The following is a 27,512-nucleotide window of genomic DNA, read 5'->3' as shown; positions in this document are numbered from 1 at the left end:
CGGTCCTCATGGAGGTGGTGCAGTCTGTAAGTGCCCCCCATGCTGATCCCCGTGGGAGCTTTCCATGGATCCTGCTGTTCTCCTTCAAATCAGCACACTTCTGCAATGCATGGCTCACACTCATGGGGCATGCTTTGATAACACAATGCAAGGCATGGGTAATCTGAAACTGCATTTACACAGAGTGAGATCAAATACACAGTGTGCACAAATATGAGTACTGGTCCACATCTTTTAATTTTTAAAATTAATGTGTTGTTTTCTTGCTATAAATGAACGCTAAATATCAGAAAATGTCTGCAGAAAATTGGCATTCCTCACTCACACACTGTAAAATTCAAACGAAATGAAAGAGTCAAACAGAAAGGGAACACCCAGAATACCTGTGTTTACCAACCCTGCATTTCCCTTTAACACGCCATGATGTCCTAGTGAAGGCATAATGCAGAAAAATAGTTTCCTCCTTCCTTGTGTTCACCCAAAACATACTTTTGCACACTATCGTATCTGATCAGAGTTCAGTTCACAATGAATGAAGGCTCTAAAGTTTTTATATAACTACCCAAGGAGGAAAGAGCGTGTGTTGTCTCTATAGCAAACACCCAAGATGTGAGTTAACTTCATAAAGGTATAATCTTTCAAAGATGTTGTCTCTTTCTTCACTGTTTGTAGAAGCAAGACAGGGAGCCCCCTCTGGCCAAGCAGCCTACTGAAACACCACCCTTACCCATTATAACGACAGAAGCCAGCAATGATAGCCAGCAGGAGTCAAGGGAGAAACGGCTCAACACTACCCGAATAGCTACCACAAGCAACTAAGCAGCCGTGAAATGGAGTCACCAGAGAGTACTCGCCTGAGTGCAGGGCAACTCACAACCAGCCCAAAAGTGAGCAGGACGACAGGATTGAAAACGCAGACACAGATCAAAGCTGAATACAGTTCCACCGTGCAAGGGGTTGGCTCACCAATGCATTAGTTTTTGAAATGGAGGACCACCCTTAAGTACTCCAGTGTGACAATCTTAATTTAGGAGACAGGATCCTTGAGTGACCACAAAAATCTGCACTGCCACCAACTTGTGTTAGAAAAAAACAGAAACACACAAATCCTACAGTGACATCTCAGAATGAGTCAGTTAAAACAAAAAAAAACATTGCACACACGAATAGTCATTATCTGCAAAGCACCAATATGCTAGGGCCTAGTCTAGAATATTGAGCAGTTTAACAATGCATCAACGAAAAATAGGTACAGGACGAAACGAAATAAATGTGCATACACAACTTAAATAGATTTAAAAGGAAGAGTAGCAGCTCCTAGTAACTAAAATGAAGAAGAAGAAAATAGAGGAAAAGAAATGTGAGAGGGTCACTAGAAAACTAAACAATATCAGATGCAGAGACAAACAGAGCAGATTGGCAAGGAAAATAAAAGAAGTCAGAGTGGAATAAAGAGTGTGAACAAAGAAGACGGAAAGAAAAATAAATAATAACGCAGACAGGGAAAGAAAGAGGGAGAAGTATGAGTTGAGAGATTATGAAGCAGAGGAAAATGGAAAAGGAGACTAGTCAAAGAAGATGGGGGATTGTATTGTATTGTAGTCATCATTTATATAGCACCATTTTCCCATTTGTATGGCCTCAATGCGTTTTGTGTTTGGAACGCCCTCAGGGACCGAATGTTCATGTATGGGAGATTCTAAAAGATGACTTTAAGATGCATGTGTGCATACTGCCAGGTTAGGACTTAGGAGGGCTGGCTGGGCCCGAGTTAGCAACCCAGAGGTCAGGCACACGGGCAGGTGCTGTAAGCGGTTTAAGATAGAGCGCTAGTGCAGGAGACTCGATGTGTGCCCAACTAGACTGAATTTCTACGTAGGTTGTCACTGTATACTAATGGCAGAGGTGTTGAGGCACGTCAGGGGTTTCAGTGTGGACGGCTATGCAAGCTGCTAGAATGGATTTGACATAGCCATAGCTGCATTCCATGGATGGGGAGCCGTGCCTGCAGCATGTGTGATAGACGTGTGGCGATTTACACATGCCTTAGATTCAGAGAGATCTTCGATGTCATTTTCTTAGGTCTCTCCAGGCGATAGACTGGTCGTTCGAGTGCATCTTCTGGTGGGGTTAGCATATTACCTTTGTGAAGGACCTGGCCGGTGGCATTCTGAGAAATAAAGAAAGATAGAAAAGTTTGGAAAGAGCAAAAATCCAAGCCAGGGACAGAATGAAATAGAGAACAATAATGAATAAGTTGGAGAGGAAAAAGACAGAGGGTGAACTCTAGATGACCCAAGAGACAGAAAACAGAGTGACAGAAAAATGATAGACACAACGATGTAGAGGAATACAAATAAAATGAAAAAGGAGTGTGTAGTGTGATGCTAAAGAAAATGATAGTAGAAGGAGAAGATGTGGGAATAAACGAGAAACTTAGAAAATTGATCAAATGGAGGCGAATAATAAGGGAAAGACATAGAAAAAAATATAGAGGGGGAGAGGCAAAGAAAAGAAGCGGCCCAGGAGAGCAAAGAAAGGCAAGGAGGAACATTATTAACCTATCTCCATCACTTGGAATGCTCGGGGTAAAACAAATATTCTATAATAGGAAAGGCTGATAAGTGTGTAATGCTCCCATTTAGCCCTGGCAGTGCTTAATGCTTCAAGTCAATGATTAAAATCTAAATTCATTTGATCACTGCTACATCTTTCCATTAGAGTTGCATATAGGTATAGCTCAATGATCTAACACGGAACAGGCAGAAAATACAGAGTAACCCATTCAAGAAGCGCCTATTATTAGGTTTTAAATAGTGCAGATGTGATGAACCAACAAGTTCCTGTCATTACGACAATGGCCTCATTCAGACAACCCTACAAATTGGGAACTGAACCGTAACAGAAAAAACACATCACAACTAAATAATCACACTTCGATAGCTGACCTGTTCTTGGAACATTTGGTAAGCGACTGATTTCCATGAACCTCACCAAAGTGTGCTGGGTCTACTCTGGCAGATAAGCTGAACACTGACGACAACCCAAGTACCACCAGGCCTATCTGCCATATCTTCAATAAATCGAACAACAGCACCAGCATCTTTAAATCTCAATCAGCGAGTATGAGCAAGGAGGTTCAAATCTTAACATGATCCTCAAGTACATTAAACACTTGAAAAAGTAACATATGATGCAAAGTATGCATACGGTGATTAAACAAATGTGTAGACACCTTGCCCAGAACCAAACAAAGTCTTCATGTGGGGGATTGATTGCAATCATCCAATGAGGAGTAATGAATAGTGATAACCTTGAATAGCACCCATGGTGGGGAAGCCAATCATCAAGTTGCATGGATCACGGGCTGAAAACCACGATCCAAGCCTGCATTCCAAGCAATCTGATGGCTGCTCCCCCACCCTGCCATCTTCCCCACACCACCCCATCGGTCACTGTTCCTTTGCCTCCCCACCCCCAGCCCACTCACCTTATTCCTTTGGCGGCGGTGCACCCGCCGCCACCGCTCCAACCTCTTGGCCTGCCATGGTGATGGAAGAGGGGCTCCTCGTGGAGCCCCGTCTTCCAACTCCACAGTGGCCATTTTAGGTACGTTTTTTGTATGATTGAACTGGACACCGCGAGCACTTCCCATTCATTCATACAAAATGCATTGGAAACCTGTGGTGCTAATAACAAAAACAGCCAATCCAGCGAGCCAAATCAGGTGGTAATGACACTAGGGGCCTCATTACGACCCAGGCGTTAAGGGTTAACGCCGTCGTTAACCCTTAACGCCTGATTCTGATTTTAACGGCTGCTTTTAGCAGCCGTTAAAATCCATGGCGCTAACCTGCCATGATGCTAATTACGCCACCGTAATTTACGGTGGCGTAATTAGCGCCTTCCCCACTCCCATTATGCCCTATGGGGCAAAAATGGGAATGGGGAAGGGAAAATGGGAAATGGGGATTTACCGCCCCACTCACCTTGGAATAGGGCGGTAAATCCGCCATCCACCATGGTGTAAACGTAGTTTACACCATGGTGGTAAAGTTGGCGCAATTAGCGCCTGGGTCGTAATGACCCCCTAGGTCCCATTGTTAAGGCCTAAGCTGCGCTTGGGCCTGTAACTTGGGCATGGGGTTGTTTTGCTTAAGTACAAAGTACTTGCCACAGGCCACCTGCTTAAATATAGCATCCGTGTTTCGTCGATACTGCATCCACAAATAACCCGTGCCTTGCTTGGCACCCATGTTGTTGCTAAGCATCACAGAGAGATTTGTGATATTCTAATACACTCATCATTGATATCCATTTCATTCATTTTAACTTAATTTCGAAAATAAGGAATAAAAGCTTTACATTATTTAAAAAAATCACTTCAATTACACTATACAATAAATAATAAATGTATGTTCCATCCAAACCAATTTCCTTCTTTAGTGACATTTGAAACACCTCAATTAAAATTCTGGCCAACCCTTGTTGAGGGACCATCAATAGATAAAAGCATATAGAAAACAACAACCCAGCACTGCTTAAATCAAATTCGGTGTTGAGCTGAAACAAAAAATCTAAACAGAACATAAGCATATGCATTTGTGATCCTATCGATTTTTCATCACAGGAATAGATTGGTTCCACAAATGGCCTTCTCTGATGTTTTGCAATAGCTCCGAAGGCTAGGCTAAAAATTTAGTTTTTGTTACCAACCTCATGGACTACCTAATGTGCTCAAAGGTTATGGCTCAATCACTAAAATGCTCTTAAATGGCGGTCATGCTTGCATCGATTAAAGTTTTATTGCAGGATACGTAAACACATTGGTTGTCTGTAAATCTAGAGTTTGTACCGACTGATGATTATCAGTTTGGATCATATCAAGGCCATGGTCAGATAGATTGCACCCTTCTTTCAACCTTGCTTAATGCCAGTGTATGTCAGCCAATCAAGTTTCAGCTGTTACGTGTGCTGAGGTCTTAGAACAAATCCCACCCCAAAATATTTGCAGAGCATTCGATAATATATTGATCAGATAATGAATCCCCAATTCCATATGTACTAGTTCTCTCGTCCTATCTATGGGAGCCTCAAATAAATGATTCATCAATTTTGTTTCTCCCCTCACCAAAGACTTGTATAATAAAAAAAAAAAAAATCACATTAGCGCTACAGTGATTTATAATATTCACAGCTGTAGCTCTATATAAAATTAGGACATCTTGGGGTTTGATGCCCTTCAGTGTCCTATAGTGAAGTAGTATACTTCTCCTACATGGGTTCTGGCATGGATTCACATGCTCATGAATATTCCCCGTCGTCAGGCTGGGAATCCTCGGTAAAAAAAAAAAATCAGTTTCAGTTTAGTTTCTGAACTGTCTTTCTACTAGTAACCAATCACTGGTCTCTGGGTCATACTGCCCCCAGCCAATGACTGCCCTCTACCTAAGCGCCTCCTCTGGCAGTCACCTTCAGATTTTTACTGCAAGTTCAAGTGTTGGAAGGCCTCGTGCTTTAGCTCTCGAGCTTTCACCGCATTTTGCATTTTTTTGAAGAGTTTACTCTTATATTTTCGGTCACTCGAGCCTCAAGCTCCACCGATTCTACTTTCGATCAACAGGGACACATTTTTGGAACTTTCTATACCCCTCAAGGGCATCTTTTTGTCGAGCTTCCACTTCTCAGAGGACTCCAGAAGATCTTTGAGGCCTACCCCGCGTGGTCATGGCCCAGGACAAAGGAAGCATGACGCCTGTTGGACCCAAGCTGTTTAGGAGCTGCCCTGTGGGCTACAGACCGTCTTTAAGGAGGATGAGCACTCTCTGTGCCTCTACTGCCTTCACAACAACAAATCGCACGTGGAGAAGAACTGTGCATTTTGTAAGAACATGTCAGAATGGAGAATGAGGGATCATCGTCTCGACAACTGGCTGGAGGGAAAAAGCCCAGCAGCAGGTGAAAAGAGGAAGAAGTCTGAGTGGTCTTCTAAGACCTTTGAGGGCGCTCCGGCGACGGGGGCCCAACAAAAGGCAAAGCACTGCGAGTCCGCAGGATCCGGGAACGCAGATCGGTCGGGCTCCTCGGCTGACAGGCACGGTGCATTATCATCAACGCCATCAACCATGAACCAACGCTCTGGCTCGGGAAGAGGAAATCGGAGAACCCGGGTAAGCTTCGGGAGAAGTCCTGGTCGATCCCGGCGTAGACAGCCGAGGGGGAGCGAGGCGGTGACCCTCCCCCCAAGGTGAAGGCCTCAGGCACGCCCAAAGTCGTGAATGCCCTGATTCACCCGGCTAAGGACTCGATCGAGGGAGTCGTGGCGGCCCTGGCAAAGCCTGAGGAGGCTATCCCAGTGGAGACGACCTCTAGGCCTAGAGTTTCCCTGCCACCGCAGAGGGAATGCTCTTTCAGCCTATCGATAAGACCCCCATGAAACCCCAGGCAGAGAAAGAGGGCGGGGGCCCGGTGGCCATTACAGACACAAATACCACCTCTGAAGATGAGCTGGTTGGCGTCGCAAAGATCCTGGCCAAGAAGTTCGAGGAGGTCCGGTCCTACGGGAGGGATCCCGATGAGGCGGACGAAGAAAGCGACGGCGGTGCTGACGAGGAACCACGGGCCATGGAAGGGACAGAGGATCCTACTCCCCAACCGTCACTCCCGTCGCGACCAGTGCCTATGCCACAAGACAACTCAGGAGCGATCTTGATGGCTATTCAGGCCTTGTGTACGGAGATAAGGACAAGGTTGCCCTTACCCCCAGAGGACGACCCAGCGGAGCCTGGACCGTCGGGAAGGCCGCCGAGCAAGCGGAGAAGAACTCATTCCCCTCCTCCTTTCCAGCCTTTACATCCTTCACCTCCTTCCCCTCTTCCGAGGGATGAGACGGGAACGGAGACGGCGACGACGGGGACGGAGGACGATGGTGGTGATGACGGAATGGACCTTCCATCACCACCCGCTCGGGCCTCCCCTCCTGACGAAATTGGCTCCTTCCACGCCATGATCGCCAGGGCATCTGAGCTCTTCCAGCTCTGCCCTGCAGAGCAGAAGAAGGAAGGTTTCCTCTACCAACGGGGGGAGGCCAAGAGGAGGACTGTCCTCTCAGTCCCATTACTGGACGACATCTGGGACGAGGGGCTGGTGCTCCTGAAGAAACCGTCCACAGCTCCTGCTAAGAGGGACTGGTACGAGAAGAAGTACCGGGTCCCGGACTCTGCCCCCATGTGCCTCAGGGCACAGCTGTCCCCAGATTCAGTCGTCTCCGCGGTGGCCAAGAAGAAAGCGGCAGGGGGGGACTGCTCTAACTTCAACTACCCCTCGGGACGGAGGGTAAGAAACTGGATGCCATGGGACGGCGGGTCATCTCGTCGGCGGCGATGACTATTAAAGCGCCCAACGCCCTCACGATTGTGGCACGCTAAAACAGGGAGCTGTGGTTTAAGATTGCTCCCCTGCTGGACTTCCTCCCGGACGACAAGAGGGCTGAGGCCCTGGAAATCCTACAGGAAGGCAAGGTGGCTTCGGACCACGCCATTACGGTTACCACGGACATCGCTGACACCGGTTTTTGCCAGATGGGCAACAGCATTTGCCTTCGTCGGCGCGGCTGGCTCAAGGCCACCGACTTCCGCCAGGACGTGCAGACCAGGGTTCTGGACATGCCCTTTTGACGGGAACAACCTGTTTGGCAAGTCAGTGGACGAGTCACTGCAGGCCATCAAGGCGGACACCGAGACGGCTCGGACCTTGGGTGTTCTTCAACAACGAAGGCCGTCCTTTCGGAAACTCTGGAGGCAAGCAAGTTGCCTCCAAAGGATTCGGTGGCGGTTCCTCGTCGTACCGCCAAGCGGCCCGCTCCTCGTCTCAGGAAGCCTACAGAGGACGCGGCAAGACAATAGGATCTTGTCGTCGTTGCCAAGGAGGCCAAGGCCGCAGCCAAGCAGGACTGAACCAGCCGTGGTGTCAGGCCCCCACCCAAGCACCCTGGTGGGAGGCCACCCGGTGAAATTCGTCAACGTGTGGGAGTCCATCTCCATCGACCATTGGGTGCTAGATGCCCTGGCCCATGGGCACACCCTGGAATTTCAGAGAAGGTGTCCCCGTATACCACCCGTGGCCAGGAAGGAAAACCACATCCCACAACTACTTCTGGAGGTACGAGCGATGCTAAGGAAGGGAGCCATAGAACTCGTCCCAAAAAGGCTCCGGAGTGTACTCGCTGTACTTCCTCGTCTGGAAGAAGACTGGCGGTTGGCGACCCATCCTGGACCTTTGTTGTCTAAACAAGTACATCAAGTCTCAGAAATTCTGGATGGTCACCCTCCAGCACGTGCTGAGGCAGCTGGAGGGAGACGATTTCCTATCGTCGCTGGACATGGAGGATGCCTACTTCCACATCCCCATTCTAAAGGGACATCGCAAATTCCTATGATTCATGGTCCAGGGGCAACACTACCAGTTCAAAGCCCTTCCACTTCGGATTGAAGTCGGCGCCCAGGGTATTCACCAAGTGCTTGGCACCAGTGCCGGCGCGGCTGCACCTGCAGGGGATTCACGTCTACCCCTACCTGGACAACTGGCTCATCCGAGCAAAGTCAAGAGAACTCGCCGTCGATCACACAGCAAAGGCCGTCCAACTGCTCGCGGATCTGGGATTCTCGATCAACTTCGCGAAATCCCACTTGGTACCGTCGCAAGTCGCCCTGTGCCTGGGAGCCAGACTCGACACAGTGGCGCGATTGGCCTCCCTGTCGGAGGACAGGACGAAGGCCATCCTGGGCAAGGTACAACGGCTGTTGACTATGGAGGTGGCCAGGGTGAGGTCCATCAAGTCCCTACTCGGCATGATGTCATTGTGCATCAACCTTGTGCGCCTATGCAGGCGACCACTGCAGAAGTTCCTCGACGCCCGTTGGATGCAAGCGGCAGGCAGTTTCGAGGACAGGATCTCACTCAACGAGACTTTCCACCAAGGGATCCGGTGGTGGGGCACCCGCGTGCATCTAGCAGCAGGCATGGACTTCCAGACCTCGGCACCTCAGGAAACGGTGATGATGGACGCCTCCCTGGAGGGGTGGGGAGCACACACCGGAGATCTCCATGTAAGAGGCCTTTGGCTCCAAGAGGAGAGTTCTCTGTACATCAATGTCCTGGAGCTCCGAGCCACAGGTCATTCCTTCCGTCCCTCAAGGGCAAGGTGATAAGGATCTTCACCGACAACACCACCACGATGTTCTACATCCAGAAGCAGGGGCACCAGATCCCCAGTTCTATCCAAGGAAGCACAGAATCTGTGGCACTGGGCCGTCGCCCAAGGGATGTTTCTGGTAAAGAACACCATTGCCGACTCACTCAGCAGGGAACTGCGCTCGTGCCACGAGTGGGAGCTGCGGCAGGATCAAGTGGATCTCCTATTCCGAGGATGGTGCAATCCCCAGATCGAACTATCGCGAACTATCCGTGACGGCGACGAATGACAAGTGCCAGAGGTTCGCCAGCAGGTTTCCCCAGCCGGGGAGCATTGGCGAGGCCTTCTCATTCCCCTGGGACGGCCTATTTTTTGTATGCGTTCCCACCATTGCCGTTGCTGCTGCGACTCAGTCAACTCAGACGGTCCCAGTGAAGGATGATCCTCGTCGCACCAGCATGGCTGAGGCAGATTTGGTTCCTGGACCTTCTGGACATGTCAGCGTCCCCCCCCAGTCAAACCGCCGACGGACGCGGACCTTCTCGCCAGAGAGGGAGGCGCCATCCTCCACCACAACCAGGGGTAGCTGAACCTGCAGGCCCGGCTCCTGCAGCACTAGAGTTCGGAGGGTACGATATCCCGGCCAGACTGCAAGGAGGTGCTTGCAAAGGCCAGGACGTCCTCAACTCTCAAGTGCTATGGACTCAAATGGAAGAGGTTCTTTGTCTGGTGACATGCACAGAAGATTAACCCTCTGCGGATTACAGCCCCTCAAGTGCTGCCGTACTTGCTATCACTGGCCAAGGTGGGGCTGGCACATGCCTCCATCAAGATCCATCTGGCGGCTATCTCCCGCTACACCAGAACTTCCGGGGCGCTCGTCGCTATGGTCCCATCGCCTGGTGAAGAAGTTCATGAAAGGACTGTTCCGATCATTCCTGCCGGTGAAGGCCCCGGCCCCGGCGTGGGAGCTCAACGTGGTGCTGACCAGGCTCATGGGTCCGCCATTCGAGCCGCTGCATTCAGCACCATTGAAGTTCCTGTCGTGGAAGACAGCGTTTCTTGTGGCCACCACCTCCGGACGACGAGTGGGAGAGATCCAGGCCCGCTCCTGTAAACCTCCATACCTGACATTCCACGAGAGGAGGGTGGTGCTGAGGACGCACCCCTTCTTCATGCCCAAGGTGCCGTCGGACTTCCATCTCAACAAGCCCTTGGTGTTACCTGTTTTCTTCCCGTCGCCTTCGTCGCCGGCTGAGAGGAATTTGCACTTGCTGGATGTAGCTAGAGTGCTTAAGTTCTACGTGGACCGCACGAAGAGCCTTCGGAAGACATCACAACTGTTTGTGAACTTTGGACCTGTGAACCAAGGGAAGGCCCTCTCGAAGGCTTCCATTTCCAATTGGCTCTCCGGCTGCATCATGCACTATCACCAATTGGCAAACCGACCGTTGCCCGGCTGTCCGAGAGCCCATTCGACCAGAGCGATCGCCGCTACCACAGCGTTCTTGTCTGGTGTGCCCCTGCTGGACATCTGCAGGGCTGCTATGTGGAGGTCGATGCACACCTTCACAAGATTCAACTGCATCGACCGGGATTCCAGGGAGGAGTCCAGGGTTGGCCAGGCAGTGCTGCGCAACCTGCTGGCCTGAAGGTGGGCCTGGTGAGGAGGTAAGAGTTGCTTAATGTTGAGTTGATGAAATGCTTAATGTTGAGCCTTGCCACCTCCCGTGGTTGTGCATGTGTGTACTGCTATGTATTATTGTATTCATGAGCATGTGAATCCATGCCAGACCCCATGCTGGAGAAGGAACAAGTTACTTACCTCTAACTGTTGTTCTCCAGCATGGGTCTGGCATGGATTCACATGCAAACCCTCCCTCCAACCCCTCTGCAGCTCTTCTCTTGGTCCTACTGCCACTTTACGTGCTACCAAATCTGAAGATGGCTGCCAGAGGAGGGGCTTAGGTAGAGGGCAGTCATTCGCTGGGGGAAGTATGACCCAGAGACCAGTGATTGGTTACTACTAGAAAGTTCAGAAACAAAACTGAAACTGATTTTTTCTTTACCGAGGATTCCCAGCCTGACGACGGGGAATATTCATGAGCATGTGAATCCATGCCAGACCCATGCTGGAGAACAACAGTTACTGGTAAGTAACTTGTTCCTACCAATTGATTGGACAGTGTGTATTTTAGTCTTTAACCTATGACCAGACCAAGTTCCATCCACAGCAAATCTATGGCCAAATTACTCTTGAATGACTCCGATTTTCAATATGGCCCTCCTTGTACCTGTCACCTTTCATTCTCCAATGTACGGGGTACATTTCCTGGTAGCCATGTGTGACAGGAATTTAGTGACAAGTTGTTGGAATGTGGCGATTGCCTGTGCTAATAAAATGGTGTCATCTGCAAATGGTAAGAGAGAGATTTGTTACCGCTCTTAGGGACACTCACTGTGACCACCAGCAATTATTTTTCTAGGTCATTAATAAACATTAAGCTGCAAAGGTAGGAGGTCACACCCCTGCCTGACCCCTTGCATGACCTTAAAATATTCTGTGGTTTCAACCCTTTGGTTAAACATAACTGAGACCTCCAACGGACTATAAAACTGTATTATAAGCTGTCCAGAGCAGTATCCACTCGAAAATGGACCTATCACTGCAGTCAAAGGAAATGCTGATGGCCATAACAGCCACAACAAACAGACCTTGACCTATATATATTTTTCTATCAATAGGTGGAGGGTAACCCACTGTTAAACTCCACTGCCCAGAGATTTGTTTTCTAAATCTGTATTGATAGTCATTCAAAATATTGTTGGCCTCACACCAATTTTCAAGAATTCTTAACAAGACTTTCCCCATTATCTTAACAGTAGAAACTTGTAACTTAATTGGGCTATAAGGTGTTGATAGATGGATGTCCCCCACTGAATTCCTTTGGCTAACTGAGTCTTGGCCTCATTGAACCAGTACGCGATTCCTTGTTCGGTAATCTTCTTGCTCTAACTTCAGCATCTGGCAGCATGATCATCCACAGGGTACTGCGGGAGGTTTAGCTTATAGCTTACAATCTTCTTCCCTTTGTATGCGATTATACACTTTTCACCTACCCAGGACAGGAATGTCTGTTCCTCACAATCCTGGAATCATCCTATTTGAATTGAGAATGAGTAATCATCTGTAAAAGTCCAGTTCTCAAATCAATGCACTTGGCATCTTTCTCTGATATCCTTGTATTGCTTGTCAATAAATACATGATTCTGACATGATTTGGACTCTATGAGTGGATATGAACCTTTAATTTTCTCCAATTAATAGGGAGAATTCACACTATGTATTTAGTCAGATAGGGTCCTCATTCAGTTTTTTTTATCAGGACATTCACATTCACCAAACATATGGTTATTGACAGATCAAACAGACCATCATGGAGAAGTTCATGACTGACACTCTAACTTCTCCCACTCCATCATTTTGTCCTACCTTTCAAACATTATCCAGGCTGATGGAGTAGCTAAGACCAGATGTTCGAGGTCAATTTATACTTGAACCCTAAACGTGCTCTTGTTCAATCCGATCCTTAAACAATGTAAATGAAGATCTCAATTCAAACAGTGAAGAATAAAGTGAGAATTGCAATCTTCTCGTCTTCGTGAACAGCCGTTCTAGACAGTATACAATAGCTATAAAGGGACCAATAGGTAGTGAAATCATTAGCAGAAAATCGATGTTGTGTTACTACAGTGCACACTGATTAGAAGGCGTGTCGCTTGCAAGATTCATGGTGTGTCTCTAGTTTCCTCTGTGTTCATGGTTACTACAGAGAGCTGCAGGCTCTTATGAGGATTGCTAGCTAAATATGGAGACAGAGACACTGGTAATTTTGAAAGTGAAAAATACATCCAATAACCATTGCACCATTATGAATGATGATACTGCTTCCTTGAAAAAACACAAGACCTCTGAAACGTGCTGGCAAATGAGCTCATAGTTTCTGTCATTAACAATGCCTGTAAAAATAAAATGGCACCAGGAAGAAAGTGCTTTAATGACTTACTGTTTGTTTGTTTGTTTATTTATTTATAGCGCGCGCCAGACCTGAGGGTATCCGGGCGCGCGTTGAAGAATACTTTAAGAGTACTGTAAATCTTGTACATCTTTAGCGCAAGTGGATTTGACTTATTTGTTTAGTTCATAAGAATTTTACAAAATACATATAAAACTAAATAACATTATTTAACATACATCCAATAATATTCATAATGTTCATAATTAATAAACACTAAAACATTCTAAAACAATCACTAAAACATACATTATACACATTTATCATTTAAAATTCAGTGTACATCCTCAATCCATAAAATCACACTGTAGATTTACAATCTAAAAAGATATTTTAGTCTTTCAGGCGCTCAAGTATTTGTTTACACAAGCAATAAAGTACAATGTGCGTTGATTCAAAATCTGTGTTTAAACAATAATCCCAAAATTCATTTGTTTTGATGGAATCATATCGATTCACAATTTGGCCCAGCATGCACATTGGTCCCAGCTCTCTCCATTCAGTGAACACACGCTGAGCAGTTTCCAGTTTATCTTTCAATCTACATATTTGGCAATTTCTATTTCCTTTTGTTGTATTGATATACGCTCCTTGTATTGCCACAAGCGCTAATTGATTTATGCAAAAACGAAGTATCAGATTTCGAACAGCCGGACTTGGGCTATGTAATAAATATGATAGTGTTTTCAAATAAACGTGTGTAACACATGGCACATGTGAATAATTCTGTAAAGAGTTCAAGTGTTCATAGTTATTTACCAAGTCCCATCGTTTGGCTTGTTTCTTAAAAATAGTTTATTACTTTGAAACTGGTACCCCTTTGAAAATCTGGGGTCCACGTGATACATGCAAAAAATTCCACATTAAGCTGCGCAAATCCATTGGTGCCTTGGGACTCTAAATCATAGTCCTCTGCTAGCATATTAAGCATGGGGCATAGTGGTTGGATTGTCGATTTATTGTACAGTGTCCCTCTACGTATATAAGCCAGACAGGCAAGAGAGACCAAACCTAATTCTAAACATAAATATGCCATCTGGGTACAGGTCAAATTCAGTATTGTTCCCTAAAAAGTACCCTCCGCCACATTCAACCATTTCAGGTCTTGCATCGCCAAAACCTCCAAGCCATATAAAATGGTCGGAAAAAAACATTTCCTATACAGATTGAGAATTCCATCAATTGAAAAACCTGTAGTTTGCATTGCAAATTTGTTTATCATATGGGTAAGTTGGCAGGGTTAGCTTTTCTTACTTTCTATAATGCTGGAATAGGCCCATTTGCCATTAGTTCCAAGCCCAAATATGGGTATTTCTCCACATATTCTATCTTTCCAATTTGTGTATCTAATACGACCAGATTTATTTCATAACCAGCAATAACCATCGCTTTTGTTTAACACATATTTATAACCAGATAGTTGCTCTTAGCATACTCCATAAGGGCTTGAAACTTTACTCGAACGCCTCTAACAGTGCGATCCATGAGGACCAGAGACTGGTCTAATTGCCAATCTAATGGGGTGCCCCATAGTATTCAGTAAAGCTGGCAGGTCTGATAAATGGAGATTAAACAACAGGGGAGCGAGCAAACATCCTTGCTTGTCTCCCCTTTCTATCTTTACAACATCGGTTGAAGAACCTGCAGCATCCAAATCGTACCTGCGCCCCTGTATTAGTATGCAAACCAACCAAGATTGTAAGCAGTCAACCTGGACACTCCATCCCCCTCAATTTTTGACATAAGATAGATTGATTTACTGTATCGAACGCTGCACTGAAGTCGACATGAATCAAATCCAAAACCGGTTATCCCTCTTCACTGGCTCCTTAATTAACTTAACTCTTATCTGCCAACCTGATGTTATGTATAGTGGCAGATCCTGCCCGAAAACCTATCTGCGTTGGATCTAAAATGTTTTTCTCAGCCACCCACCTTTGTTGGGAGGCCAAGACAAAAGTAGCAAACAATTTCTCCAGCATGGGGTCTGGCATGGATTCACATGCTCATGAATATTCCCCGTCGTCAGGCTGGGAATCCTCGGTAAAGAAAAAAACAGTATCAGTTTCGTTTCTGATCTGTCTTTCGTAGTAATAACCAATCACTGGTCTCTGCGTCATACTGACCACAGCCAATGACTGCCCTCTACCTAAGCACCGCCTCTGGCAGCCATCTTCAGATTTTTACTGCACGTTCAAGTGTTGGGATCCTCGTGCTATTGCTCTCGAGCGTTAGTGCTATTTTTTCACGTTTTTTCTCAAAAACTTCGATTCTCCATCCGATCAACGGGGACCCGTGTCGGATTCGCCTGCGCCCCTCAAGGGTGAAGATTTCGTCGAGCTACGCTTTTGGAGGACTCCAGAAGTTTCTCAGGCCCGGTCATGGCCCAGGAGAAGGGGAGCTCGACGCCCGGAAAGCTGTTCAGGGTCTGCCCTGGATGCCAGCTGCAGAACGTCTTCAAGGAGGACGAACACTCTTTTTGTCTTTACTGCCTACATGAGGACAAGACGCACGTGGAGAAGGACTGTGCGTTTTGCGGCAACATGTCGGAGCGGACCATGAAGGACCGCCATCAACGTCTCGCCAACTGGCTGGAAGGGAAGAGCCCGTCCGGCGAGAAGAAGAGGAAGAAAGCCGAGCGGTCTTCCAAGACCTTTGAGGACGCCCCGGCGACGGGGGTCCAACATAAGGCCAAGCACCGCGAGTCCGCTGGCACCGGAAGCGCCGAACGGTCGGGCTCTACGGGCGCCAGGCAGGGCGCACCCTCCCCGGCACCATCAACCACGAGCCAACGCTCTGGGTCGGGTAAGAGGAAGGCCGAGCACCCGGCGAAGCTCCTGGAGAGGCCCCGGTCGAGCTCGAAGGCGGAGGGGGAGCGAGGCAGTGTCCCCCCCCTCAAGGATAAGGCGGTGAGCGCACCTAGGGTGGTGAAGGCCTTAATCCATCCGGCCAAGCCCTCTATCGAAACTGTTGCGGCGGCCCTGGCTCAGCCTGTGGAGGCTACACCAGTGGTGGCGACCTCGGGGCTCAGAGTCTCCCTGCCACCTCGGAGGGAGTCCTCTTTTGTGCCCATCGATAGGACCCCCGTGAAATCCCCCGTGGGGAAGAAAAAGGGGGGGCAGGGCGTCGTCGTAGATTCGGCCTCAACCTCGGAGGAGGAGCTGGTCGAAGTCTTAAGCCACGGCCTCGGCGTGGAAGAAGACCGGCCCGTCGGGATGGATCCCGACGCAGGTGACGACGACATCGTCGAGGGTACCGACGGGGCCCCTGATCGCCCGTCGGATTCCCCTCTGCCAGTGCCGCGAGACAACTCGGCGGCCATTTTGTTGGCTATACAGTCCTTATGCTCAGAGATAAGGACGAGACTACCGTTGCCGACGGAACCTCTCCCGTCGGGGGACCCAGAACCGGGACCTTCTGGTGTTCCCCCTACCAAGAAAAGAAGGATCCACCCTCCGCCTCCTTTTCAGCCGTCGCGCCCCTTCCAGCCCTCCTCCCCGTCCACCCGAGGGGATAATACGGGGACTGACACGGCAGCGACTGGTACGGACAACGAGGTATACGACGAGGATGTACCGTCGTCGCCTCCCACCAGGGCTTCTCCGCCCGACGAGATTGGATCGTTCCACTCCATGATCACCAGGGCATCCGAGCTTTTCCAACTCTGCCCTGAGGAGAAGAAGAAGGAAGGTTTCCTTTATCAGCGGCGCGAGGCCAAGAGGAAGACGGTCCTCTCAGTGCCTCTATTGGACGACATTTGGGATGAGGGCCTCACCCTCCTCAAGAACCCTTCCACGACGCCAGCTAGAAGAGACCGGTACGAGAAGAAGTACCGGGACCCGGACACGGCCCCCCTGTGCCTCCGGGTGCAGCCTACCCCGGACTCCTTCGTCTCCGCGGCGGCCAGGAAAAAAGCGCGGGGGGGTGCGGCCTCCACATCGACTTCCCCACCGGACGGCGAGGGAAAGAAATTGGACGCTATGGGACGCAGAGTCATCTCGTCTGTGGCGACGACGATTAAAGCGGCCAACGCCTTGACTATCGTGGCCCGCTACGACAGGGAGCTCTGGTACAAACTGGCTCCCCTGCTGGACTTCTTGCCGGACGACAAGAGGGCAGAGGCCCTGGAGATCCTGCAGGAAGGTGAGGTGGCTTCGGACCACGCCATTACCGTTGCGACGGACATCGCCGACACTGGGTTCCGCCAGTTGGGCAACGGCGTTTGCCTTAGGCGGCGTGGATGGCTCAAGGCTACGGACTTCCGTCAAGACGTTCAGACCAGAGTCCTGGACATGCCCTTCGATGGGAACAACCTGTTTGGAAAAACAGTGGACGATTCCCTTCAGGCCATTAAAGCGGACACCGAGACGGCCCGGGCCCTTGGAGTTCTGCAACAACGACGGACGCCCTTTCGGAGCAGCGGAGGCAAGGGCGCCTCCAAAAGTTCCGGCGGCGGTTTCTCCACCTACCGTCAAGCGGCCCGCTCGTCGGCTCAGGAGGCCTACAGAGGACGAGGCAAGTCTGGCGGACCCCGCCGTCGTCGCCAAGGAGGTCAAGGCGGCAAAGCCTCGTCGAAGCAGGATTGAACCGACCGTGGGGTCGGGCCCCCACCGAAGCACCCCGGTGTGAGGCCGGCTGGCGAGCTTCGTCAGCGTGTGGGAGTCCATCTCCACCGACCGTTGGGTGCTGGACGCCTTGGCCCGGGGCCACGCGCTCGAGTTTCAGAGAAGGTGTCCGCGCGTCCCCCCCGTGGCCAGGAAAGAACTTCACGTCCGACAACTTCTTCTGGAGGTAAAGGCGATGCTCAGGAAGGGCGCCATCGAACTCGTCCCAAAGAGGCTTCGGGGCTCCGGAGTTTACTCGAGATACTTCCTCGTGAAGAAGAAGACGGGGGGATGGCGCCCCATCCTGGACCTGCGACGTCTGAACAAGTTCATCAAGGCGCAGAGGTTCCGGATGGTCACCCTCCAGCACGTCCTGGGTCAGCTGGAGGAAGGAGACTTCCTGTCGTCGTTGGATTTGGAGGATGCCTACTTCCATATTCCCATCCTAAAGGGGCACCGAAAATTCCTCAGGTTTGTGGTCCAAGGGCGTCACTACCAGTTCAAAGCCCTCCCCTTCGGACTACGGTCGGCACCCAGGGTATTCACCAAGTGCCTTGCACCGGTGGCGGCGCAGCTGCGCCGCGAGGGGATCCACGTCTACCCCTACCTGGACGACTGGCTCATCCGAGCCAAGACGAGGGAGCTCGCCGTGGATCACACGGCAAGGACCGTCCAACTTCTCACGGACCTGGGATTCTCCGTGAACTACGCGAAGTCTCACCTGGTACCCGCGCAAAACGCACTGTTTCTGGGAGCGAAGCTCGACACAGTGTCCCTTCTGGCCTCCCCGTCGGAGGAAAGGACCAGGTCCATCCTGGGCAAGGTACAGCGGATGTTGGTTTCCGACGCGGCCAAGGTGAGGTCCATCAAGTCCCTCCTCGGAATGATGTCTTCCTGCATCTACCTCATTCCCATGTGCAGGCTCCGGATGCGCCCGTTGCAGGAGTTCCTGGACGCGCGCTGGATCCAAACGACGGGCAGCTTCGAGGAGAGGATCACACTCGACGAGAGTTTCCGCCAAGCGGTCCGGTGGTGGGGCAACCGCACGCATCTGACGGCGGGCATGGACTTCCAGACCCCAGACCACCAGGAGACAGTGACCACCGATGCCTCCCTGGAAGGGTGGGGAGCGCACACCGAAAATCTGCACGCGAGAGGCCTTTGGCTCCCGACGGAGAAGTCCCTCCATATCAACGTCCTGGAGCTCCGTGCAGTGTTCTGGGCCCTCAGGTCCTTCCTTCCGTCCCTCAAGGGCAAGGTGGTGAGGATCTTCACCGACAACACCACCACCATGTTTTACATCAGGAAACAGGGCGGAACCAGGTCCCCAGCGCTGTCCAAGGAGGCGCAGGACCTGTGGCATTGGGCCGTCGCCCAAAGGAAGGATGTTTCTGGTGCCGTTTCATCTGGCAGGGATAAAAAACACCATCGCCGACTCACTCAGCAGGGAGCTGCGCTCGTGCCACGAGTGGGAACTACGGCAGGATCTAGTGGATCGCCTCTTCCGACGGTGGGGCACACCCCAGATCGACCTGTTCGCGACGGCGACGAACTCCAAGTGCCGGAGGTTCGCCAGCAGGTTTCCCCAGGCGAGGAGCATGGGCGATGCTTTCTCGTTCCCCTGGGAGGGCCTGTTCCTCTACGCGTTCCCTCCTTTGCCACTGCTAATCCGGCTCGTCAACCAGCTCAAGAGGTCACGGTGCAGGATGGTCCTCGTCGCACCTGCGTGGCCGAGGCAGATATGGTTCCCGGACCTTCTGGACTTGTCAGCGTCCCCGCCAATCAAGCTGCCGGTGGACGCGGATCTACTCTCCAGGGAAGGAGGCGCCATCCTCCACCACGACCCGAAATCGCTGAACTTGCAGGCCTGGCTCCTGCAGCGCTAGAGTTTGGAGGATACGACATACCGGCCGACTGCAGAGAGGTTCTTGCAAAGGCCAGGGCGTCCTCGACTCTTAAATGCTACGGACACAAATGGAAGAGGTTCTCTGTCTGGTGCCACGCACAGAAGATTAACCCTCTACGGATTACGGCTCCCCAGGTACTGCCGTACCTGCTGATGCTGGCCAAAGCTGGACTGGCACACGCGTCCATCAAGATTCATCTTGCTGCGATCTCCCGATACACCAGAACCACGGGCCGGACGTCCTTGTGGTCTCATCGTCTGGTGAAAGAGTTCATGAAGGGACTGTTCAGATCGTTCCCGCTGGTGAAGGCTCCGGCCCTGGCGTGGGAGCTCAACGTGGTGCTGACCAAGCTCATGGGACCTCCGTTCGAGCCTCTGCACTCGGCCCCGTTGAAGTTTCTGTCGTGGAAAACAGCGTTTCTTGTGGCCATCACCTCCGCACGACGGGTGGGAGAGATCCAGGCCCTTTCATGCAAGGCCCCGTACTTGACTTTTCACGACACGAGGGTAGTGCTCAGGACGCACCCCTCCTTCATGCCCAAGGTACCGTCGGACTTCCATCTCAACGAACCCTTGGTGTTGCCTGTGTTCTTCCCGTCGCCTTCGTCGCCGGCTGAGAGGACTTTGCACTCGCTGGATGTGGCTAGAGCGCTGAAGTTCTACGTGGACCGCACGAAGTGTTTTCGGAAGACGTCACAACTCTTTGTGAACTTTGGACCGGTCAATCAGGGGAAGGCTCTCTCGAAGGCTTCCATTTCCAGATGGCTCTCCGGCTGTATCATGTACTGTCATCGGTTGGCAAACCGACCGCTGCCTGGCCGTCCGAGAGCCCATTCCACCAGAGCGATCGCAGCTACCACGGCGTTCCTTTCTGGTGTGCCCCTGCTGGACATATGCAGGGCTGCTACGTGGAGGTCGACGCACACCTTCACGAAATTCTACTGCGTCGATCGGGATTCCAGGGAGGAGTCCAGGGTCGGCCAAGCAGTGCTGCGCAACCTGTTCGCCTGAGGTGAGCCTGGTGAGGAGGTAAGATGCTTAATGTTGAGTTTGATGTACTGCTTAATGTTGAGCCGTTGCCACCTCCCGTGGTTGTGCATGTGTGTACTGCTATGTATTCTTTATTCATGAGCATGTGAATCCATGCCAGACCCCATGCTGGAGAAGGAACAAGTTACTTACCTGTAACTGTTGTTCTCCAGCATGGGTCTGGCATGGATTCACATGCGAACCCTCCCGCCTGCCCCTCTGCGGCTCTTCACTTGGTCATACTGCCACTTCACGTGCTTCCAAATCTGAAGATGGCTGCCAGAGGCGGTGCTTAGGTAGAGGGCAGTCATTGGCTGTGGTCAGTATGACGCAGAGACCAGTGATTGGTTATTACTACGAAAGACAGATCAGAAACAAAACTGATACTGTTTTTTTCTTTACCGAGGATTCCCAGCCTGACGACGGGGAATATTCATGAGCATTTGAATCCATGCCAGACCCATGCTGGAGAACAACAGTTACAGGTAAGTAACTTGTTCCTTACTGGTCATATCTAATAATGAAAATAATCTATAATTGACTGGATTTTCTCTGTCACCTTTCTTATAAACGAATATTGCTTTTTGCCAAGTTTCCACAACTGTCGCTTCTGAACACACTTTCTCAAATAACATATTTAGCATTCTAGACCATAGCCCAGGGGCGGCTTTTAAAACTGCATTTGATAAACCGTTGGGCCCAAGTGCCCTGGAGCTTTTTCATCGCAGTATGGCAGTGTAGATTTTATCTGTACCTATATCTAGCATCCAACTTCACCTGTTCCCACCGTCATCATCAGGCACGCTGACAGACCTCACTGATTCTTGTACATGATCGAGCCACTTCCACTCACTATACATATTCTTCTGACACCCTAAGCAGCCGAGAGCATCTGCCATATTGCCCTGGGGTTTCTACTACAAAGGGCTGCAAACATCTGCTGCCCCTGTACAGTTTTTTCTGAAAGCCGATGGCGCTTCAACCGGGATCTATAAGATTGCTTGATTTTTCTAAACTCAAGTTGGTTATCACCCATCGGACCTACGAATCCTTTGATTCTCCTAATATTTCTTCTGATCTCATGCTTGGATTCTCTGATCTCTATGTCAAATGCATAAACATGTTTTGCTGAGATGATAAGATGGTCCTTTGCCCACCTCACTACAGTAACTGTAAAATGCTTTAGAAGCCCTCCCAACTCGTTCCAGTTAGCAAGCGGAAGGATTTCAACTCATAATGAGAAATCTGCCTTATTATTTTGGTTGCCTGCACAATATTTCTATGAGACCAGCGCAGATAATTACATGCATGGTTGGCTAGAACTCCTTCCTCCACCCTAACCATAAAGTGAACATTAGGCATGGCTACAGTTAATCCAATTATGGCGCGATCACTATAAAGTGCGTCATGCACCTCAAGAGACTCCACCAACTCAGCACAAACATTACTTCCAATGAAGTAATGTAGTGTGGATGCCTTTTTCCCTAAACGCCATGTGGTCTTAGCTGGACAATCCCACACTTCTTAACCATTGTGCTAGTAGCTTTTGCATTCCTATAATTAGCACACTGCTCAGTGTCTCTACAACCTGCATTCAAATGCCCCACTATTAAAACAAATGTGTTACCCAGGATAGACATCCAGTTTATACATATACAATCAATGCACTCCCTTATGCATTCAAGGTCTAAAACGTCAGGGGGACGTTGGGACAACAGCATCACCATTGGCACCTCCGCCCCATTCACACACACACCTCAATAGCCAAATTATTTCTGTTATCGAAAAAAGGTCTCAAGCAATGCGTGTGAAGTGCCTGATTTATCCCAGTGATTAAGCCACCTAATGGTTGACCTTTCATACCCTTTTCAGCTGATACTTGGTACAAGACATACCCCTCTAATTGTATGTCAGTCAGAGGTCAACCAGGTCTTGTGTAAAAATATGATATCATTTTCCACTAACAATTTTTATCTCCCAAAAGATGGCCATGGCCACGAGTGTTCCAGCTAGCAATCTTCAATTTTCACTTACATTCGGTTAGTTGCTTAACCAGAAACCTTTTTGAACCATTCCAAACCCGGAGCAACCTCTGGTAGAACCTCAGACTTCTTCACCTGGACTTTACCATTTTCAGATTGCCTAGAGGGAGGGGGTTTCACCATTACATTTTGACACACATGGGCCGGGTTATCTGTCTCATAGCCAATTTTTTATATTTCGGACTGATGAGCATGGATCAGCCAGGGAACCTCGGGAGCGGTACAGTGTACTTCAGCAAAGCTAATCCCATTAAATGTACCTGGTTTAACAAAGGTGATGCCACTCGAAGACAACACTCTCAGGGCCAAGACGTTTTGGCACAATGGCATTAAGTCTAATCTGTTAGTTCAATTATTCGTAAATGTCAATGGCCCTCAACCAACTGCGGAAAAAAGTGGATCTGCTTCATGTTGCCCATGTTCCTGCTCCACTTGATTAGTTGTTAATTTGGTATCGGCGTCAGGTCCACCCCCACACATCATGCCTTGTACAGCGTCAGACTTAATTTCTAACTGAGGTATTTGTTTGTTGGCTTCTGTCTCAGTGGACTTTGCTTCTCCGTCTCTCACCAACCAGCTGGTCAATGTCCCTGCCGACCTACGCAGGTGCTTTTGGCATCTGGTGGCTTTCTTTTTTTTCTTTCTTTATTTTAGGCAATTGAGCTTCAATAGTTGTTGAGTTAAGCCGTGCAGGGACAGGGGGCAAAGGATCTGCCACTGCAAGATTATTATTGGAAGTCAATAGACTCAGTTTCTTCCTTTGTTTAGCCAACTAAATGTTTATGTGCTTGATGGCAAGAGTCGTGAGGAGGATTGAAACTTTACGATATCTGTCCATGCCATCCTTATTCACTTACCACAGTGAATTGAAGACAGTCCTGAAGAAAGTGGGTAAATTGGTTTAGGAAACCACTGAAACCGGTAGACTGAGAACCAACAGAAATCACAGGTTCTTGTTTTGACTGAAAACCAACAGAAATCACAGGTTCTTGTTTTGCCTCACCTCGAGTACTGCATTATTTAGGTCCCTTGAGTGTGTGACATTATCCCTATGTCTTCTTTACCAACTGTATCACCTACATGTCAGTACGAACAAGTTGCACGTTCAATAAACTCCTCGGGTTAATATAAACCTGTTATTGTAAAAGGAACTAGATAAATTGGATTATTTCTTTATATAAATTAGCACACATTAGTTTGGGTCTACAGGCTAATAAAAAGGAATCAGTTGCCAGAAGTAGAACATTCCACTGTGTGTGTTTTTATATTGCCCATGACGCCACACACAGTATTTTCTAAGCATTATGTTTGACTTCTTGTTTCAGCAGAGGTTAGCCGCAGCCCCAACATTCCATCATCAGCTGCATATTAGAATTGTATTCAATTCCTTTTCCATTTTCTGTCTGTTTTTAGATAAGCGACACACCATCGCAACCTATTATGAGAGGGTCATCAGGTAGGGATAGCTAGAATGTCCATCTTTCCTTCTGTCCCCTTTGTCTGGTTTTTGATGCAAGCTGTTAGTTGGGGCTCACCCTGCTGTGTTCCATATTGGCTGTCCTTTCAGGAGTCCATTTGGAACATCGTGATTTTTGTTGCAATTTTTAATCAAATAGTAGGGGCACCGTCCCCTGATTGTGTGATAGCGCTACTATTTGAACCATTTGATTGATTCCTGTTCCCAGTACCCAATTCATCCCCTTCGTTTAGTTCAGGGATCAGGTTTGGGGATGTAGATAGGCACAGCCCCTTCCTCTGGGAGGGTGCCGAGGCAGTAATTCTCCATTTAAAGAAGATATTTTCTCTATGCTGGCTTCAATTGAAGCATTGCCTAGTCCACCGGAAACAGTGTCACGGGGGGTGTAACAAAGTTCTACAAGGGAATTATTATCGATATCCCCAAAATCTCATCTAGATCCACTATTGTTCTGAAGCTGAACTGGGTTACTCACAGTTGGTGTATTTACTGTGCTCGTTACCTCTTGAGTCATTTTTGACAGCGGGGAAACTTGTGGCGGCTCTTGTACTGTATTTTTGGGATTATATGCTTGCTTCAAATGTTCCTGTGTGGCTGCGCTGTTTCGATGATCCACTTTCCTATTTATAATTACAGATTTTATCCACAACTTGTCATTAGGAGGATAGCTCAGGGGAAAAACACTCGCCTTGGAAGAAAGACGATGCAGAGCAATGCAGTTTCGATCCCTGGGCCTGTGTTTAGAAACCCCTGGGTATTAAATATGTTATAAATAACCAATTACAATGTAATGCTACAATACAAACACAACTTACTTTGCCGGGCATAATTCAATACCTTTTTTTGGGAAATAACACAGGCCAAACTGTACTTTACTATCACTTCTTATTGTAACAATAATAATAATTTAGCATTTATATAGCGCTACGAACCCTTAGGCATCTGAGCACTGCTTATTATTACCCATGGTGTATGGTGCTCATTTATTGACCTCAGAAGGATGAGTTTGGCCCTGCCGGGATTCGAACCTGCGTCAGCAGGCTCTGCATAGATGTCAAAGCGAGCGTTCTACTCACTGTGCTATCGGACCGGCTGCCACAGCACACAGGGATTGCCCCCAAACATATGTATTTAACCATTTCTTGTAAGGAAAGGAGGCCACGACTAGAACTGATTGAAATTGCAGCGTTCAAGTTGTTTCCAGAGTAATATGAAACAGTCGTACCTTGTTACTACTCGCTGCAAGGTCCAAACCAATCACACACAGTAACGGAGACTACGTGCTGCCGGCCCCAGAACACCAAAACACTGAAACACACTGTGCGTTCCACGGCGGTGAGGGTATTTGAGTCTCCACCTCTTCCTGGTAGCAAGAAACAGGGAAAAAAGACTTGCAATGCAGCAGGCCAGCAAGATAGCACCTCCAACTCCAATACACCAAAACACACTGCGCACTTCGGCTTCAATTTCACTGAACTTAGAATGACATGGCATGTTAACTTATTACATTGATAAAGCTTCTTAAGAAGATTTATCTGTAATTTAGGCAGAAGTCTGCCTTGTTTACTTCATTTAGGGGTGTGTGCCAGTACGACTAGTCTCTTAATCGTATTTTTCTACAAATAACACATTTTTACATATCCAAAGGATGGCAAGCATTTGTGAGTTGACAATAAGTGAAAATGCTTTTAGTTAACTTAATATATTGTGTAAACGTTTGAATCCTGAAGAGGTATGCCTGGTTACGCATTGGGTTTGTTGTCCAAATATATCATCAACATATACTGTATCAATTTAGGCAGACTCATAAAAGGATGTCAACTTTTAATCCTGGCACCAATTGTATTATGATTGCATTAGTTAATAACCTTGCATATCAACCACAATATATTGTTTATTTGTACCTTCTCTTCAGCATCTCAGTATACCTCTGCCCTGCCTTTAACAAATTATTTTTTTTCTCTCAAAAATGTTCCTTTTTAGAAACATGAACTTTGCACACTTGAGAAATCAACAAAACTCCAGCAATTTTTCCAAGGATAGAGGATGTGAGCAATACTGTCCCTCCCCTTGCTGCTCTTTCCTGAAGACTTATTGACTATACCTTCTCGGATGCCTTTTTTTTTTACATTATCTGTGCTTCTGTCTATATGCAGGAAACATAAGCATTTAGGTTTTAACAGATTGACGCATAAATCCTGCAAGCAAAGGAGATTGTGCTGATATGAACTATCAGTTTGGTAGCAAAACTATCGACGATATTTATATGTAATCAGTGGATGTAGCAGCCTATTAATAATTCTTTCACTTTTAAATCAAAGACTCTATTGATAAAGATAACATAAGTAAACTATTGTAAGACATTACGAAATTATGCAAGTGCTGTCATTTACCTTGCTGCTCGAGCCTATTAAACTGAATGTTTTTGCCTTTGTCTAACATGGAAATCATCTATTTTATTCTGCAAGTGCAACTATGTCACACTGAACAGGCTAAAAGCTGGGATCCGGGCCCACCTGGAGGAAGTCAGCTGCTAATCCAGAGCTCAGTTATTGACTTTGGCCTCCTAACACTGTCCTGCTTATCAACACTTTATAAATGTACAACACACACACATGCTTTTTTCCAAATATCTGTGTTTGCAACACATATAATCCGGACAGATGTGTTGAAAAGAATGCCTTGAAAAAATGCATAAAATTTCAAACCAATTTTTTATTTTATTTTAACATGTTTGCTTCTTCTATATGCAATGTATTTCTGTGACATTCCACAGTAGCTTATATCAATTCCAAAGTATATTTTGTTGTATCATGTAGAAATCAGCCAGTCTGTAAGGGAGACTATTGTGGGTTTCAATTGTGGGCACCAATTCCTGAAACACTTCTTCACCCTCATCTTCCTGCCTTTTCTTTTCAATTCTGACAACAGGATGTGATGCGTTAAGCCACATGCTATCAACTGTGTCATGTGGGTCTTCGCCTTCACGCATTCCTGAGATGCAAACGTGAATTTCATAACCTATTTCTTGTCAAAGAAGCTTCATGACAGTACTCGGAGCATCGTTTGAACTAGAATTTAACACGTCTTAAAAATTTGTGAGGTTTTAGGAAATCTCTAAACGTCTACTTTCGATTGACTAGTTATTGAAAAAAGTGTCAATTTTAGTGAATGACTGCCCTTAC

At 48.2% G+C, this 27,512-nt stretch overlaps 1 protein-coding gene across 12 annotated transcripts in view; it reads left to right on the top strand.

Annotated features, from left to right (window-relative positions):
• DAB2 (DAB adaptor protein 2) overlaps window positions 1-26,766 on the top strand; it is a 408,449-nt gene extending 381,683 nt beyond the window's left edge. For all 12 annotated transcript variants that reach the window (XM_069627176.1, XM_069627172.1, XM_069627179.1 and 9 more), the window contains one exon: window positions 26,311-26,766. The gene's annotated coding sequence lies outside the window, so the exon portion shown is untranslated. The remainder of the gene's footprint in view (window positions 1-26,310) is intronic.
• Window positions 26,767-27,512: the final 746 nt, after the last annotated feature.

This window comes from Ambystoma mexicanum, chromosome 6p, assembly GCF_040938575.1.
Source record: "Ambystoma mexicanum isolate Mex_15411 chromosome 6p, UKY_AmexF1_1, whole genome shotgun sequence".
NCBI lineage: Eukaryota > Metazoa > Chordata > Amphibia > Caudata > Ambystomatidae > Ambystoma > Ambystoma mexicanum.
The sequence above is the reverse complement of the archived record's forward strand: the minus strand, read 5'-3'. Positions and strand labels throughout refer to the sequence as shown.